Source organism: Protopterus annectens, chromosome 1.part1 (genome assembly GCF_019279795.1).
Source record: "Protopterus annectens isolate FY-2018-M chromosome 1.part1, PAN1.0, whole genome shotgun sequence".
Lineage (NCBI taxonomy): Eukaryota > Metazoa > Chordata > Ceratodontiformes > Protopteridae > Protopterus > Protopterus annectens.
The window spans coordinates 1342499036-1342514259 of NC_056726.1; the positions used below are offsets into that span (position 1 = coordinate 1342499036).

Sequence of the window (15224 nt, forward strand, 5' to 3'; positions counted from 1 at the left end):
CATGTGCAAATAAGCTTTCCAGTGAGTAAGAGTGCCATTTTGAGTGAGCAGCCAGAGTATGGGCATGCAAGTATGTAGTCAGATAGTTCAAGTTCAATGTTGCTGCTGTCCATCCTGATGTATTTGTATACAGTAAACTATTTAATGAACACCCAAGCTTCAACGTTGGCTTAATGTACATAAGCGCGACAGGTACTTGGAGAAGGAATTGGAGAGTTTCAAAACTGAATGCCTTTCTCTTGGTTCCAAAACTCAAAGTGCTCACCTTGCACACTTTCTATGTGCTGTTTCTCGAGGCTTTTCTGTTCACTTGAGACCTCGTATTCCTATCTATGCATTGCATTTAGCAAGAGTCTAAGTAAACTTCAGTAACGTCTAGTTACACAAGTGCTACCCAAGCAAAAGTGTTGCTTCAGGCTCAATGTGCATACAAAACATAGATTACATTTAACATGACAATAATGCGTATAATTCTATAGAGACGGGCATCAAACAACAATAATAAATACTTGCATTATTGCCCTGATTTAACATATTGTCTCTCATTACTAGCTTATTAGCTTATTTTCACTGGGAAAAAAAATGCACTTAAGTGATTTAAGGTGTACATTTATATTGCACAGTAAGACCGTTCAGTTTGATTACTGCTGACTTTGCACTCTGGGTTGCGGGTAAGACCTTGTTACATATTGCACTGTAGACGCTTTTCAGTATTGTTGGATTAATGCTTTAATGTCCAGTGTGGAGTACTGTTTCTGTAGTTCAGTAACCTGGCGGCTAGTGGAAAGAAGCAATTTCTGAATCTTGTGGTTTTGTAGCGTATGCATTGAAAGCACCTTCCTGATAGCTGTGAGACCAGCTTGTAAGCAGGATGAGTGCTATCCCTGGTTATTTTCCTTGTCCTGCTGAGACATCTGGACATGTGCAGATCCTGTATGGATGGGAAGGAGTTTCTGATGATCCTCTCAGCTGCTTTTCACTACACTCTGGAGGGGACTGGTGCTCTGAAGCACAGCAGCTTCCATATCATATTGTAAAGCTGTTTGTCAGTATACTTTTGAATGAGCCCCTGTAGAAGATTGTGAGAGCGGTTGATGGTAGGTTTGCTCTCCTCAACCTTTGCAAGAAGTGAAGCCATTGGTGCGCCGCCTTAATGATGGCATTTGTGTTGGCTTGACCACATCGTCTTCTGCAATGTGCACCCCCAGGAAATTTGTGCTTTTTACTCCCTCAATTGTTTTCTTTGAGTGGAGGGTGCTCTCTGTTGCTCTTCCTGTAGCTCCCAGTTATTTGCTCTTGTTGACATTTAGTGCAAGATTATTGTTATAACATCAACTTATGAACTGATTCACCTCTGCTCTGTAGGCTCTGTTGTCATAATTCCTGACAGGCTCACAACTGTCATGTCTGCAAATTCGATGATATGGTTTGAGCTGTGCTTGGCAGTACAGTCTTGGGGTTAGTATGGTGAAAAGCAAGGAGCTTAGGACACATCCCCACAAAATTCCAGTGTTCAGGGTGATTGATGTTCTCCGATGTATTCTTGCCTATGCCCACTTTCTGGGGTCTATATGAAATCCAGAATCTAGTTGCATAGTGGAGTGCTGATGCCCAGTTGAACCAATTTTCTGATCAGATTTTGCGGGATGACTGTATTGAAAGCTGAACTGATGTCGATGAAAAGTAGCCTCACATAGCTGTTCTTGTTCTCCAGGTCGTCCAACGATACATGGAGTGCCAAAGAAATAGCATCTCCTGTGCAGCAGTTGGGTCTGTATTCAAACTGGAGTGGATCGAAGTCTGCAGGTAGTTTGGATGTTACATCTTTGACCTGTCTCTAAAAACATTTCATCACAGTGGAGGTGAGAGCTATGGGACGGCAGTAATTTAGGCTAGCAGGTGGTAACTACTTTGGCATTGGTATAATGTTTGTGTACTTGAAACACTTGGGCACAATGGCTTGACTCAGTGGGTTGTCTGTAAGTACATTTGTTAGTTGGTCTGCACAGTCTCTAAGCACTCTTCCAAGAATGTTATCAGGCCCAGCTACTTTCCTGTGGTTAACTCTTCGTAGCATCCCTCTGAATCAGTAGGGTTGAGGCTGAGCTCTTCCTTGCTCTGATTGTTTTTTCTCTGCTCCTGTCTTCTTCCATTTCTCAAACCTACAGAAGTAGATGTTAAGCTTGTTTAGGAATTTCGTATCATCCATCATCACTGTGAAGACTGGGCCTGTAATCTGTTAGACTGGATGCTGTGCCACAGGCAGCTGGGGTCCTTTTGTTCGGAGAAGTGGCTCATAATCTTTTGACCATATTTGTATTTGGCCTCTCTCACCCTGTTGTTTAATTGAGATCTAGCCAATCTGAGGGCCTGTTTATCACCAGACTTGAATGCTACAGTCCTTGTTTTCAGGAGCTTGTACACTTCACTAGTTAGCCTGGGTTTCTGGTTGGCTCTTGTAATGACGCTTTTGGTGACTGTCACATAGTCAGTACATTTTGAGATGTAACCCATCACTGATTCAGTGTACTCCTCCAGCTTGATATGTTGGTTTACTGTGACTGCCTCCTTGACAATGTTCCAGTCCGTACCCTCAAAACAGTTTTGTAGTGCTGAGACTGCTCCCTCCGGTCATACTCACTTGCTTCACTGATGGTTCCCCCTGGTCAGCAGTGGTCTGTACGATGGTAGCAGCATAATGGCAAGGTGGTCTGAGTTCCCCAAGTGGGGGTGAGGTACTGCCTTAAATGCTAGCTCTTAATATTTGTATAGACCTTGTCCAGTGTGTTCTCCCCTTTGGTTGTAAAGTCTGCATACTGGAAGTATTGAGTTAGGACTGTTTTCAGGTTTGCCTGATTGAAGTCACCTGCTATTATATGTACTCAGTCAGGATTTTGATTTTGCAAATCATTTATAGACTGATACTGTTTAGCTAGTGTTTCATTTGTGTTGGCACTAGGAGGTATGTATACTGCTGTGATGCTGACACTTAAATTCTATTGGTAGGTAGAAGGGTTTGCATTTCAGTGACATAAACTCTGTCCTCAAAGCAGTGCGTTTTTACCACCTCACAGCTGGTGCACCAATTGTTATTGATGTGGATGCAGACACCACCCCCCTTTGCTTTCCCACAGAGAAATTTTATTCTATCTGCACAAAATAATGATAGTCCCTTCACATGAACTGCACTGTTATTTATGCTAGAGCTCAGCCAAATTTCAGTGAAAGTAAATACACTAGAGTTTCTCACCTTGCTCTAGTTAGTTAGTTCTAGCCTTCTATAGTCCATTTTGTTTTCCAGGGAATGAACGTTAGCCAGCAGAATGGATAGCAGTGCAAGCCTGAAGGGGTTAACTTTTAATCTTGTGATGTAAAAGTAATAAACACCGATTCCACCTTATCCGAGCAGTTTGGATTGTGTTTCAGTACAATTCCTAGCTCCAGTAGCTTGTGGAGTGTATTAGGCTTTGCAGGCCCTGCAGCCAGCAGTCCATCAAATCTATTGCACATAGAGCTTTGTAGACGAATTTCCAGAACTCTCTCCTTGCTGTATGTTAGCTTGTCATATGTTTTTTTGTCTGATTCCATGGTTTTACTTGCTTTAGATGCAGAATTACACAAATAATGCACATTTCTTTGACGAGCTGAAGCAGTTGCTGCCACATAGGGTACTGACATTTTTTTTTTAAACAAAGGATCTAAGATTTTTTTTGTTTATTTGCCCTTCAGTCTGTCTACCACCTCAGTAGTCTTAAATGCCTTGCTCCAGCCATGGCCTTTTGCAGACTCCGTGTCATCCTCTGTTGCCCCTACTTGGACAATTGCCACATTACAGCTTCTTCTATCCATGGACACAGTGACACAACCCCTCTTCACTACTAATCTATCTGATATCCTTTTCATTCTTCCTCACTTATGGGTTGCGGATTCAATCCCTGGATCCAACTTGACTGCATACTTTAATCTTCGGATCCAACTCTCTCAAGCTTCTTCCTCTACCCATAGTGCTCTACTCCATCTCTGTTGACCCAGATCTCATTTGCTGCCTTCGCGAGCAGATGTTCGTGTTTCACTGTTGCAGTCATTACGATTGGGTTATCCTGCTGGCAGGCTACCCGCAGTCTGCCTGAATTCCAAAGTCTAGGTCTGGCGTCGGTTGCTGTTGCCTCCTCCCGGACATCAGTGCGCCAGGGGTATAAAAGATGCAGCCGATGCCATTTTCTTCAATCTTTCTTGCTGCCCGATGCCCAAAGCAAAAGCAGTTCTCAAGTGCCGGTCGGCCGACTCCTGAGATTTTCATGTTCGAATTTCAGATCCAAAGTCTTCATTAAAAGCTAAGTACCCCGTTGCTGAAACTTTTTTCTTGCTCCAGACCGATGTCAGAAAAAGTTAATAATTGTATTTCTTGTCTGAAGCAAATACCTCATAAGGACTTCCATTCTTACTGTATTCCTTGCCTAGGCCCTGATCACGACGTTGCTAATTGTCGGTTTTGTGCTAGATTTAACCAACGCACTATTAAGCGTTGGTACGATTTTGCATTTCACTATTTTGGCAGAAGATTTAATTACACAATGTCATCGGATAGCCATCCGACTACTGCAGTTCAAAAGAAACGCAAAGAAAAGGACAGGCATCCAAGGCCCAAAACTGACAACGAGGCTTCTTCTAAGCCAGTCGCCGGTTCTCAGTGAGGCGCTTTCGCGGCCCCTGACGCTTGCTACTTTAGAGCCGCAGGCCACTTTCGACTCCCACGTGGAGTCGACTAGGCCACTGGAAAGTCAAGGTATTGGAACTTCGGAAACTATTCCCTCAGATGGGTCCGGAGCCGCTGAGCAGGCATCGGCTTCTGAGGGTGTTTTCAGGCCTACACAGTTATATGTTAAAACGACTTCAGCTTCAAAGGCAAAGACTAAAGCACCTCTAAAGACAAGGAAATGAGTACAACAGCCCCATGGACAGGCATCCATGCCTAAAAAACAGATGCTCAAAATGGCCGAGGACCTAATTATATTGATCAGGGGTTCCCATCCCCCTCCCCCTCCTGATAAGAGGCCTAGGCAAGAGACAGAATATGGATCTTCAGATCAGGTTTCCATTTCTTTTGATTCCTCTTCAGATCAGGAATACTCTCTTCCTCCCTATGAGGATTCTGATGCTGAAGACTGTATCCCTTCAGCCTCTCCTCCTGAGGATTATTCTTTTGGGGAAACTCTGCATACCATGAGGGAGCATTTCCACTGGGAGAGCCAAGATTATTCAGAATCTAAGAAAAGGCTCAGAGACTTCCTTTTACTACCTCAGCACAGGCCCCTTGCTGTTCCACTTGTGTTAGACATTGTAGATGATGTATTTTCAAGAGTCCAGTCTGACTCCTAACTCTCTACCTCCAGCTCCTGTTAAGCCAGACAGATACTACAGGGTTCCTGATTCGCATAAATTTCTTTTTAAGAACCCTGCTGCTCACCCAGAAACTATCTCTCAGGGTCCCAAAGGGGTCAAGGCTTCCACTGCAAAAAACCCTACCCCCTCTGACAGGGATTCTAGGGCACTGGACAGATGGGGGGGAAAAAAGATTTACACTTCTGCTACCTTGGCTATAAGGGCTTTAAATTGTCAGTTTCATATGCTTAAATATCAGCAATATATTATGTCCCTGCTTAAACAGAAAATGTTGATAAATTCTGAATGTGCAGAAAACAAAGAAATGCAGGATTTATTGAATGCAGCTGAACAAGTGGGAAAGAATACTTTGCAATGTGGTTTTGATTCTCTGGAGGCCTCCTGCAGGGTCGCTGTTACGGGTTCTGTCATTAGGAGGCATGCTTGGTTAAAGGAACAGAATCTGCCTGATCATGTTAAAGCAAAATTATTAGATGCTCCATTACAGCATTATACCTTGTTTGGTGTTAAAGCAGAAGAGGTGTTGAAGAAAATGGAGGACAAAGCTAAATCTATGCAAACTGTTATTTCTTACAGGTACAGCCTCCAAGATTTAGCAGGCACTGGCCTACAAAGAATTGGTCCTTTCCATTGTCAGCAGGCCACAGAGTCAGATACAGATGCCCTAGAGGCAGATCCCAGCCCCAAGGCTCATACAGGTCTAAACAGTGGGGTGCTTCTCCCTCCAAAAGCGGAGAAGACAAATCACAGCCATACAGGAAACAGTCCCAATGACTTCCCCCTGCCTGCACCAAGCACTTATCTTCTGGCAGCACCTTTAGGGGAAAACTAGCACTTTTTTCTCAAAATTGGCATGTAATGACTCAGGACAAATGAGTCTTGGATATAGTGTCACAAGGCTACAGGTTTCACTTTCACACCCTGCCAAGGGCAAACGGTTTGCCAGACTGCCAAAAAAATCAATGGGCAGAGGCACAAAAGCAAGTGTCATCCCTCATGAACATGAGGGCCATTCAGCAAGTACCACAGCAAGAGCAGGGACAAGGATTTTACTCAAGACTGTTCTTGGTGCCCAGAAAGGACAAAGCCTGGAGACGAATACTGGACCTATCTATTCTAAACACATATCTGGATATTCCAAGATTCAAAATGTTGACTCTGCAGCAGCTTCAGCCCATGCTGGGCAAGAAGGCTTGGCTTGTGACTTTAGACCTAAAAGAGGCATACCTGCATGTCCCAATCAATCATGCAGAAGATACCACAGATTCATAGCTGGCTCAATGCATTACCAAGTACATCTGCAGGCACAGTTCCTGCCAGGAAAGATAAATACTCTGGCAGACGAACTAAGCAGAAACCTCATGGATCCCCACGAGTGGAAATTGGATCCGCAAGTCTTCAGCATGATAACAAGGAATTGGGGATGCCCGGGCATAGATCTGTTTGCTTCCCCTCACAACTGCCAACTGCAGAGATTCTGCACAAGGACATATCACAAGCAAGCATGGAAAGTGGATGCTCTATCTTTCAGCTGGAAAAACTTAACAGTATATGCCTTTCCTCCACTGCCTCACCTCCCCAAGGTACTCCTAAAAGTCAGACAAGAGAAGCCAAAAATGATACTGATTGCCCCAGACTGGCCCTGCCAGCACTGGTACCCAATCCTAAGGAACTTGTCTCAATACCCAGCCTGGACATTACCTCAGATTCCTCACTTACTGTCCCAACGCAACAATCTGATCCTGCACAGCCAACTCAAGACCTTTAAATCTGGCAGCATGGCGGATAATGTAGTCATTCAAAACACACCTCTCTCTAAAGCGGTGATGGATGTTATTTTGGAGGCCAGGAGGCCTAGTACCAGAAAATCTTATGCTGAAAAATGGAAGAGATTCTGTGCTTGGAACCAGGCACAAGGGATTGACACGACTGTACCAAATATTCCTCAGATTTTGCAATATTTAACTGAGATGCTGGACAAAGGCCTATCCTTTTCATCAATTAAGATTCATGCCTCTGCCTCAGCTCATTACAATACAGAGCCACCTATTTTTTCTCATCCTTTATTAAGGCAGTACCTCAGAGGAGCCAAAAACTTGAGGCCTCCAAGGAGATCACCAATACCTGCACGGGACCTAAATTATGTCTTGGAAAAACTCACCCTGCCTCCTTTTGAGCCAGCCGCTGCAGCTGATATAAAATTTTTATCATAGAAAACAGCTCTGCTCCTAGCAATAACCTCTGCAAGACGAGTCTTAGAGCTACAGGCACTCATGGCTGTGGAACCTTTCATCATTTTCCATCCAGATAGGGTTTCTCTGAGGACCAACCCGACATTTATGCCTAAGGTAGTGTCCAGTGTGGCCCTTAACCAAACTGTTAATTTGCCTACCTTTTACCCAAACCCACAGAATAAGGGTGAGAGACTTCTGCATTCTTTGGACGTACACAGCTGCGCTTCTACTTGGACATAACCAAAGCTTTCAGAAAGACTGAGCAATTACTAGTGGCATATGCTGCAGGGTCACAAGGAAAGGCCATCTCAAAGCAGACTATTTCAAAGTGGATAGGCCACTGCATTAGTTTCTGCTATTCACAACATGGCAAATCAGTGCCTAAGGGCATTAGGCCACATTCAACCAGAGCAGCAGCCATTTCATCAGCCTTCCTCAGAGGAGTACCAACCAAAGACATTTTAGAGGCTGCAACCTGGAGTTCAGTGCACACTTTTACAAAGCACTATCACTTACCACTTTACTCTAAATCCAGGGCAGGCTTTGCCACTGCAGTTCTGCAGGGCCTCATAGCTGCTCCTAATCCTATTTAGCTCCAGCCTCCCAACCTTAGCTTTGGGATTCAACCCAATTGTAATGACTGCAACAGTGAAACACGAACATAGTACAGTTGTGTACTTAACATAAATGTAGATGTTAAGAGTGTATTCACTGTTGCAGTCCAGGTTACCCTCCCACCACCCCCCTTATCTTTGCTGGATTTTATCTGTACTTCTCTATTCTATACAACCTATGTGGTGTATTTGCTTGTAGATGAAGGAAAAATTTACCTTGGTGCATGCATGCTTTATTGACGTATTTTTAGCCTACCCTTTTGGGGGCACCTGACATCTAGGGCAAGAAAAACTGAAGAAAATGGTGTCTGCTGCATATTTTATACCCCTGGTGCACTGACGTCAGGGAGGAGGCGAAAGCATCCGATGCCAGACCTAGACTTTGGAATTCAGGCCGACTGCGGGTAGCCTGCCAGCAGGATAACCCAATTGTAATGACTGCAGCAGTGAATACACTCTAACATCTACATTTATGGTAAGTACACAACTGTACTGTTCCACTCTTGCGTGCTTTTATTGGTATTGTGAGTTTGATTATTCTCTTTTTACAAAATTTTTGATTACTGTTTTTCTTTCTCCCTCTAGTTTTTGCTGATAGTCTGGTTTCTTTCCTTTTCCATACCATTTCATAGTATTCTCTCTGTACCATTGCTGGTATTTACTCTCTCACCTCCTCTTTTGGGGTATTTCTTTCTACCATACATGGCAAAACATTTTTTTTTCTCCTTGGGAGAGTTTTTTTTTCTGCCCCCCCCCCCCGCTCTAAATTGTCAGACAAGCCCGCAGGCTTTAAAAATGCACTTCTTGTGTGTGTAAGATTTGCCCACAAGGAGTGTGTTTATTGTCTTGGAGCTGGGCACTTGGACATGTGCTAAATATGTGCCACGTTTAATGAGAGAGCCCTGGCAGACCGAAGGAATGAGCTTATTATAAGGGGTAGTCTTTTTCTCCGCGATGGTGGTGCTGCGGTAGCGTTGTCGCCTCACAGTAAGACGCTGTCCGGTTCGATTCTCAGCTAGAGCGTCTTCTGCGTGGGGACATGTGTGAATGGGCATACCTTCGTTGAAGATTGTGCGTCAGGGCTGGTAACTTGGCACGTAAAAATCAACTACCAATCATTAGCGGACCGGAGTTCCGCTGTGGCGACCCCTGACCGGGAAAAGCCGAAAGACACAAAGTCTTTTTCTCTTCTTCCAATCCAGGGGCTCAAACCCTAGTAAGTCTGCTCCTCTGGAGCACCGAAAGTGTTCTCCCTCAAAGTCCTTTAGGTCTTGGTTAGAGCTGTCAAAAAAGACTAGGAAGCTCTTGGATTAGACCCATCTGGATCTGAAGACTCTTCAGCATTCAGATCCAAAGCCTTTAGATCCTAAAGCTTCAACTCCTACAGTTATTACGGTCAGTCCAACAGTTTTCCCCTCTTGGATCCTAAGTCATCAGATCCAAAGCTGGGTGCTTCCTTTAGGATTACTACTCCTCTTGAAATATTATGAAGCCAGTTTCGCCTACCTTGCCTGCTCAGCTTCTCCAGACACCACAGAAGCATTCCAGGCCCCCTTCCAACTCTTCTAGGTCTTCCAGAAGCTCGTCAGAAGCAAATGTGGATAGGATGATGTGAAAGCTTCTCTGAGCTCAGATCCAGATGGATGTCTTCCAAGCATGTGCCCCATCATATCTGTTAATATTTTTTCTCCTCCTCTGAACCATCCAGCGGTTTTGAAGCCCAATGATCCATGAGAGGCTCAATGTTTGATCAGCGTAAAGTTTTTCTCCACTCCACTGGTTTCCCTGACTAGTTCTGCTCTGGTACCCTTGGGTCAGAATGGATCTCTGTTGGTGTCCTCTCCAAGGGGGGTAGGTTCGGCTTCAGTTTTGTCGGATCCATCCCTTCAGAGCTGCGGCCTTGGACAGTTCAGATTCAGTTCTCGTCTGGGGAGGGGGGGGGCTTAGATCTAGCTTCTTTGGAAGCTTTGGCTCAGAGAGGGTGGACTTGGGGCTTCTTTCGGTCCCTCTGCCTTCGAGGTGGTGGGAAGGGCTTTCTCTCTTCAGAGAGAACTCTTATGTTTTGAATCCCACCTCTTTACTCTCATTGGTTCCGAACTCTGAGTTGGTCAGACCTATTCCACAGGGACAGCTAATTCCAGTGAGTCTCCAGCCAGTTCCAGTAGAGGAACTTCCCCTCTCTTCTGACACCGCTCCAGGACATCCCACAGAAGAGGTGTCCCAGAATAGGACATGAGAGGAGCCACACAGACTCCCACATTGAGTCTGTCATGGAAGAGCTCAATTTTGATGTAGAGGAATCCCCCAGTTCACTGGATGACTTCTCTTTTGGAGATGTTCTAGAGATCCTGAAGCAGAAAAGTGGTTAGTCTCTCCAAACTCCTCCTTCCAAAGCATCTGTGTTCTTGGAGGCTTTTGGTTCTGGCCTGTCTGTTTTGGATAACCCCCACCTGGTAGATTAACTTGTTTATCTGGATGTTCTTCGTGTTTCACTGTTGCAGTCATTACATTTGGGTAATCTGGCAGGTTGCTCTAAGTCGGCCTGAATAACAAAGTCTTTGGTCCTGCGTCGGTTGCTGTCTCCTCTTTCATGATGTCAGGGGTATAAAACATGCAGCTGATGCCATTTTATTCAGTCTTTCTTGCCGCGCAGTGCCCGAAGCAGAAGCAGTTTGCAAGTGCTGGTCGGCCGATTCCTGAAATTTTCGTATTTGAGTTTCAGAACCGAAGTCTTCAAACTAAAGCTAAGTACCCCATTGGGGAAACTTTTTCTTGCTCCTTACTGATGTCAGTAAAAGTTAATAATTGCATTACCTATGGGAAGCAAATACCTCCATAAGGATTTTCATTTGTGCTGTATTCCTTGCCTAGGCCCTGATCACAACGTGCCTTGCTGTCGGTTTTGTGCTAAATTCAACCAACGCACTATTTAGCATCTGTATATTTTTGCCTCTAAGTATTTTGGTTCAAGATTTAACTATCCTGAAATGTCGTCTGTTAGCAATCAGACTACCGGAGTTCACAAAAACGCAAAGAAAAAGACAGCCTAGGTCCAAAACCGACAAAGCTTCTCCTAAGCCAGTCGCCAGTTCGCCGGTACTCAGTGAAGCGCTTTCGCAGCCCCTGATACCCACTACTTTTGAATCGCAGGCCTCTACCGAGACGCATTCAGAGTCCGGTATGCCGCGAGATTCTCAGAGTATTGAACCCACAGATGTCTCTCCCTTAGATGGGTCCAGAGCCGCTGAGTAGGCACTGGCTTCTGAGGGTGTTTTCAGACCTCAACATTTTTATATTAAACCGACGCCAGCAACAAAAACAAGGTCAAACAACAACTTCTACGTCTAAAAAACCGATGCATGAGCCACGCTCAGGCCCCTGTGCCTAAAAAAACAGATCAACAAAATGGCTGAGGATTTAGTTACCTTGATCAGGGGTTCTCAAACCCCCCCCCCTTGCTAAGAGGTCTAGGCAAGGCACTGATTATGAATCTTCAGATCAGGTTTCCATTTCTTCTGATTCCTCTTCTGATCAGGAATTTTCTGTTCCTCCCTATGAGTATTCTTATGCAGAGGAATCCATCCCATCTGCATCTCCTCTTGAGGATTACTCTTTTTTTTGGACAGACTGTGCATACTTCCAGTGAAAATGTTCCCTTGGAGAGTCGGGACTTCTCTGAATCAAAAAAGAGGCTTAGGGATTTCCTCCTTCCTCACCATAGGCCTTCAGCAATACCTCCTGTATTAGACATTGTTGATGTGTTCTCGGAATCAAGCATGGCTCCTGATTCCCTGCCTCCGACTCCTAGTAAGCCAGACAGATATTACAGGGTTCCTTACTCCCACAAATTTCTTTTCCAAAATCCTGCTGCTGATCCTGAGACCATCTCTCAGGGTCCCAAGGGTGTTAAGTCTTTTACAGCCAAAAATCCTACCCCTTCTGATAGAGATTCCAGGGCACTGGATAGATGGGATAAGAAGGTTTATACGTCTGCAACCTTGGCAATCAGGGCTTTAAACTGCCAGTTTTAAATATCAACAGCATGTTATGGGCTTACTGAAACAGAAAATTATGTTGATTTCTGATTGTGTGGAAAATAGAGTTACAGGATTTATTGCATTCAGAAGAACATGTTGGAAAGCATACTTTGCAATGGGATTTTGATTCCTTGGAGGCCTCTTGTAGGGCCACCATTACTGGATCTGTGATTAGAAGGCATGTCTGGCTCAAGGAGCAAAATCTGCCAGATCATGTTAAAGCTAAATTGTTGAATGCTCCTTTGCAGCATGATACTCTGTTTGATAATAAGGCAGAAGACGTTTTAAAGAAAATGGAAGACAAAGCTAAATCTATGCAAACTAAAAGATTTCTTGCAAGTGCAGCCACCCAGGTTCAGTAGACACTGGCCTACTAAAACTTGGTCCTTTCCTGTGTCCAACAGAGCCAATCAGGGAAAATCCAGGCACTCAAAAGGCTCCAGGTATCAATCACAGGGTTCTTACAAGTCAAAGCAATGGGGTTCCTCCACCTCCAAATCTGGAGGAAACCAAGCACAACCCCTGCAGTAAGCAGTCTCAATGACTTTCCTCTACCATCACCAAGCACTTATCTTTTGGCAGCCCCCTTGGGGGGGGGGAAACTAGCACTTCATGCTCAAAATTGGCAGTTAATTACCCAAGACAAGTGGGTATTAAACATAGTATCCCATGGGTACAGATTTCATTTCCATACTTTGCCAATTCCAAACAGATGGCCGGATCTGCCACAAAATCATTGGGCAGAGGCTCAGAAACAAGTCATGTCCCCCATGGATGTGGGGGCTATTCAACCGGTACCAGAAAAGGAAAAAGGACATGATTTTTATTCAAGACTTTTCCTGGTACCCAAAAAAGACAATTCATGGCGCCCAATACTGGACTTATCGATTCTGAACACATTCCTGGACATTCCAAAATTCAAAATGCTGACTTTACAACAGCTACTGCCTATGCTAGGCAAGAATGCTTGGTTAGTAACTCTAGACTTAAGAGGCATACCTGCATATCCCAGTAAGGGAATCGTGCAGAAGATACCTCCACTTCAAAGTAGGTTTTTTGCATTACCAATTCTCTGCACTGCCCTTTGGCTTATCTACTGTGCCCAGGGTCTTTACAAAGTGCCTGGCACCAGTAATTGCTATCTGCAGACAGAAGCATTCAAATTTATCCTTATCTGGACGATAGTCTCATTCAAGCAGAGGACAAGGACACTCTTCTTCAACAGCTGGCATTTGTAAAAAGGCTTCTAGCATGCCTAGAGTACACCATAAACGAAAAGAAATCACAACTGGTACCCTCTCAAATAATTAAATTCCTGGGTGCAAACTTGAATACAACTGCCCAGATGGCTTACCTCATGCCAGACAAGCAAAGGCAACTGACAACATACTTCAAACAAATGGTAACAAGAACCCAGCTATCTGCAAGACAAATTCTGCAGGCTTTGGGGTTCATGGCATCCTGCATTCTACTAATTCCATATGCGAGACTGCATATGAGGAAACTTCAATGGTACCTAAAAAGTTCATGGAGTCAACATTGTCACAGCCTAGAAACAATTATTCCTCCCATTCCCTGCCTACAACAGGAGTTTCTTTGGTGGGCAGAGACATGTCACCAAAACAAGGGACTGTCATTCACTCTACCCCCTGCCACCCAAACCCTAACTACAGACTCATCAGACTATGCTTGGGGGGGCCCACCTGGCAGGGAGATGCATTCAGGGTAAATGGAGCCCAAACCAAATGCATCTGCATATCAACCAGAAAGAAATGCTAGCTGTTCAGAATGCTCTGACAGCCTTCAAGGACTTGCTTCATCCAGGACAACTACTGATAAAAACGGCCAACACCACAGTTATGTGGTACATAAACAAGCAGGGGGTACACATTTCTACCCCCTTTGCAGACTAGCCATGGCCTTGTGGAACACCGCCTTGACTTACCAAATACATCCAAGCTCAATTCCTGCCAGGAAAGTAAAATATTCTGGCAGACGACCTAAGCAGAAATCTTATGGACGCGCATGAATGGAAACTGGATCCACAAATCTTCAGCATCTTAACACAGAGATGGGGGAGCCCAGACATGGATCTATTCGCCTCCCCCAAAAATTATCAGTTGGACAAATTCTGCACAAGAGTTCGCCACAAAAAAGCATGGAAAGTAGATGATCTGTCCTTCAGCTGGAAAAACTTACCAGTCTATGCCTTTTCCCCTCTGCCTCTTCTCTCCAAGGTCTTACTAAAAGTCAGACAGGGAAAACCAAAAATTATCCTAATTGCTCCGGACTGGCCTCGCCAGCACTGGTACCCGCTTCTAAGGAACATGTCGCATCTTCCTCCATGGTACTTGCCTCCAATACCTCATCTGCGGTCTCAGCAGAACTATCAAATTCTGCACACTCTGCTCCAAACTCTGAACCTTGCAGCATGGCTAATCAACTAATTATTTAAACCACACCTCTCAGTAAATCTGTGATGGATGTTATTTTGGAAGCCAGAATGCCTATTACCAGAAAATCTTATGCTGATAAATGGAAGAGATTTTGTGCTTTGAACCAAGCACAAGGAATAGACGCAACAAAGTCCAGTATTCCTCAGATTTTACAATATTTAACTGAGATGCTTGATAGGGGTCTATCTTTTTCTTCAATAAAAATCCATGCCTCTGCCGTCTCGGCTCATTACAACACAGAGCCTCCCCTCTTTTCTCATCCACTGCTTAAGCAGTATCTTAGAGGGTCCAAAAAATTAAGGCCTCCCAGAAGAGCACCAACTCCTGCATAGGACCTCAATTTTGTACTGGAAAAACTCACCCTGCCTCCTTTTGAACCAGCAGCTACTGCGGATATAAAATTTATATCTTGGAAAACAGCTTTTGTTTTGGCAGTCACTTCAGCAAGAAGGGTTTCAGAACTACAAGCTCTCATGGCAG

At 44.5% G+C, this 15224-nt stretch overlaps 1 protein-coding gene across 7 annotated transcripts in view; it reads left to right on the top strand.

Annotated features, from left to right (window-relative positions):
• Window positions 1-15224, top strand: part of CCHR1.PART1H18orf25 (chromosome chr1.part1 C18orf25 homolog) — a 988978-nt gene that overhangs the window by 220013 nt on the left and 753741 nt on the right. The window contains exon 2 of one of the 7 annotated variants that reach the window (XM_044081941.1): window positions 1715-1806. The exons of 5 other annotated variants lie outside the window; for them this stretch is intronic. The gene's annotated coding sequence lies outside the window, so the exon portion shown is untranslated. Of the gene's footprint in view, window positions 1-1714; window positions 1807-1841; window positions 1863-15224 lie in introns of those variants that run through there. One more of the 7 variants, XM_044081966.1, reaches the window with a different exon arrangement.